Raw genomic sequence first — 3,935 nt, 5'->3', positions numbered from 1 at the left:
TTTACAATAAAGTTACTCTTAATTCCTATATCCTTGTTATCCCCAGCTTTGCATTATCAATTGCAAATTTGTTGGGTACAACTCAGGAAGCACCCTGTAATACATTTCAGTAACCTTTTAGAGGTATCTCAATAATCCACCAAAGTGCAATATATAGCTATCGTAAGGACAATAGGATGAGACTCTCCACTAAAAAATGCATCTCACAATCGCTTGTTTCCTGAGCATCTTTCTCACTATTAACCCTTATGCTTAACTCATTGAAGTGGATGATGAGCACAAGTTGCATAAGTTCTATGAGAAGCTATGGCCACAGAAGTAGCTGCTCATGCTCTGGGTGAAGAGAGAAAGGGTTATGTGATCCACATCAGTGGTGGGAATGACAAGGTTTTCCATGAAGCAAGGAGTTTTGACCCATGGCAGAGTTCACCTGCTGCTTAGTAAGGGGCAATCTTGCTATAAACCAAGGAGAATTGCAGAGAGGAAGCACAAGCCCATTCATGGATGCATTGTGGATACCAATCTGAGTGTTCTCAATTTGGTTATTGTAAAAGAAGAAGAGGAGGAGGAGGCAGAAGAAGAGGAGAAGGTAAAGAATATTCCTGGATGAACAGACAACACTGTGCCTCATCAGCTGGGACCTAAAAGAGATAATAGAATCTGAAAGATCTTCAGTCTCACTAAAGATGATAATGTCTGCCAATATGTTGTCAGAAATGCCTAAAACAAAGAAGGTAAGAAACCCAGGACCAAAGCAGCCAAGATTCTACGTCTTGTCATTAAACATGTCCTGCAACACAAATGCCAACATATTGCTCTGAAGAAACAACATAGTAAGAAAAACAAGGAGGAAGTTGCAGAATATTTTAACCTTTTGGCTAAGAGAATGAAAGAAAGCAAAGAAAAGCACCAAGAACATATTGCCAAGAGACTTAGGCTATATTGCCAAGAGACATAGGCTGTCCTCACTGAGTGCTTCTACTTCTGAGTCTTCAGTAAGTCTTTAAATTAGTCTTTAAAGGTAACAAATAAATAAAAGGAAAGTATCTCAGGGTTTTCCTTATGGGCTGATAGGTTCTGGGAGTGAGTGTACCCCTATATGAATGCACACTGTTGACATAAGCATGGCTATGTCAAAGTTCCCAATATCCCATGGCAAAGCCTTCCCTTTGTAAGAGTATTGTTGATGAACTCTTGACCTTGAGCTAAAGCAAGCAAGCAAGCAAGCAAGCAAAAAACAGTCTGTTCACACAGTTATTAGCCATGGTTTCCCCTTCCTGGATCACTGCACCCTGAGACTACTCGCCTACAGAGACCCTCTACTGAGATTAGCTAACTCTCTCTCCCCTCATTCACTTTCATATGATAAAGGAACTGAGGTTTCAGGCTGCTGGTTCATTCCATCAGAGCATACAGCTCACTGAATCGCAGCTCTTCTTACAGCTCTTTTCTATGCATGTCTGTCAATTTTTGTTTCATTCCTCTTGGCCCTAGTCAAGGAAATCTCAAAGGGTTAGGTCCAGGCACTAGGTGGAATATTGGAGCTGATTTTTTTAGGATGTAATGATGCTTTTTGTCTCTGGGTCAATTCATGTCTTTTCTTTGACAGTTTGTTTGACAAAGCTTTCTCCTATCTTCTTTTCTCAATGTCAGCTTCAAGCCAGGCCTCCTGTGGTGCCATTAAGTACACTATCTTTGTAAGTGAAAAGTGATAAAAAGTTGGGAGGAGGAGGGAGTGGAAGGGAGGAAAGCTAAGATAACAAGACTGTTTACATGGCATGTCAAACCAAATGTGAGGGAAAGGTAAGCTATTTCTTCTTGATAAAGCATGGCTTATTTCTCATAAGTTTATGTTCTCATTTGCTTTGTAAAACATCTCTAGATCAAGGAGGATCCAATGATGTCTTTGTTCTTTCTAGAGAAAGGGATAGGGTACCTTTAATTTTTTGGAATCTGTACACAGCATTTAGTCAAAGAGAGAGGAAAAAAAAGAGCTCTCCTGTACCTGTTTCTCAATAACTCTCTACATATTGTTCAGTGATAAAGGTATAGAGAAACAAAGCTCTACACTGTCACCATAACTATCCTGAGGATTTCCCCTAGACTTTTAGGGATCTTAATCTAGGCCAAACTGAGGTTTGTAGCTTTGAGGTTTAATTGTGCCAGAAGTTTTGATACACTGCTACCCAATGCTTCAACCAGATTCTGACCTCAGAATCTTTTTTCTCTTTTTCATGACCCCTTGAATTTTTCCTGCTTTTCTATACTGCCTTGTTATCCCCTTTGGGGAGTCTTTCTATCATGCTTCAAGCTCTTTTGTATTTGGGAGAGGCATATTTTGCATTTCCATGACAAGCTGCTTTGTATTCAAGATCTGTTGAATGTGTTGATGGTGTCTATGAAAGAATTATGAGATTCGGGTGGCATTCAGATATTATCATTGTGATCCTATAGAAGAGTCAACCTGTGGATCCTGTAAGGGCAAAGAGAAATTCTCCTCTGCCACCTGAAAGTCCACTGCAATGAAATGACAATGCATTGAATAGGAAATATGACACTGTTTCTCAACAACATTGGAACTATGCACACATTAGGTGGGCACTAAATGAGGGCTAGAGAGGTGAAGGTTGCATACCCTTCTTCACAGAGAAGAGAAAGGTCTTGAGGGACCTTAATTGATAACTAAGGAAATTAACAGATCCAAGGATAGAAATTAGCTTATAAAACGATTCCCTTTGTCATTTGAATGAGCCCATTGGACTGAGAACATCTAGGAACAAAATCTGTCCCAAGTATATACAGTCTTTTCTGAAATGGTCAGTGGGACTTCCCAGTGGAGATGGAAACCAGTTGTGCTCTCTTCTGTAATTCTTACCTTAATACAAATTTAAAAATGACACAGAGAGAAAGAACCTCTTTGCCATGGCCAATGTTAATCATTAGCACATATTCTGAGCCCCACACTAGTAAAGTAGGTCAGAAGAACACATGAATTCACTACTCAAAGGGCATTGAATGAGCAGGACCCAAGAGAAAATACTGGCATACAAAAGAGTATGCAGACGTGGGTAGAGGAAAAGATGTCAGAGAAAATCAGAGAGAAATTCAAGACTATGGCTTGCTGGAAGTGAAGAAAAATGGAAGCATCAGGGAGAGAAGGAAATCTGAGCACTCAAGAAGCTATCTAATATGCCAGCTGAGAAATGTTGATTAGCAAAGGCAGATAGAACAGAGTAGTAAGTAGCAATAGGAAGCTATAGTGGGTGTGGAATTAGGAAACTCAGAAAATTTGGCTGCGGAAAGTAACTGAGAGAGCAACTCAGAAAGAAAATGAGAATGATTTGAAAAAAACAACAAGAGAAAAAAACCAACAACAGGTGAAGTAGGACAGGACTATGGAAGCCTTTTCCTCTGCTGATTTTCTATGGTTAGTCCTAGTAGGATAAACTTGAGTTGTTAGAGCAAAAGTTTTAATTACTGTGTCTAAGAGATTCATAAAACAAAATGCCTCTCACCTATAAGCCCCTTGCCAAGGACAGATACTTCCTGAGATGTTGGAGGCTGTTGTTCATATAAGATATCAAGCCACAAGTTTTCACTACCCTAAACAAGTTTGGTTGACCCAACTATCCTGGATGTGCTACACCACATGTAGGTGTGAGATACGTGGGGAGGAAGTATGTCAAGATGTATGCCTGCCCCTGATTGGATAAGGGAGGGAATTAGTAGCCTTGTGGGTTTGCCTTTTAAAGCACCTGGCCAAAGTAGCTCCTGGACATTTTCTGAGAACCCTGGAATAAACCTGGCCAGAGCCCATTGTCCTGGCCAGTATTTAATTACAGCTTGCTTCAAATTTAGCTCAAAATTGTGGTTAAGGATCTTGTTCTCTCCTGGAGGGACTACTGAGTATATTTACATTTTGGTGGAAAGGAAAT

At 40.1% G+C, this 3,935-nt stretch overlaps 1 pseudogene; it reads left to right on the top strand.

Annotated features, from left to right (window-relative positions):
- The first annotated feature begins 256 nt into the window (after nucleotides 1-256).
- Nucleotides 257-1,007, top strand: LOC129669899 (40S ribosomal protein S6-like; annotated as a pseudogene).
- Nucleotides 1,008-3,935: the final 2,928 nt, after the last annotated feature.

The sequence above is a fragment of the Psammomys obesus genome, unplaced genomic scaffold (genome assembly GCF_907164565.1).
Source record: "Psammomys obesus unplaced genomic scaffold, mPsaObe1.curated_primary_1811, whole genome shotgun sequence".
NCBI lineage: Eukaryota > Metazoa > Chordata > Mammalia > Rodentia > Muridae > Psammomys > Psammomys obesus.
This window is presented reverse-complemented; position numbering and strand designations above follow the sequence as displayed.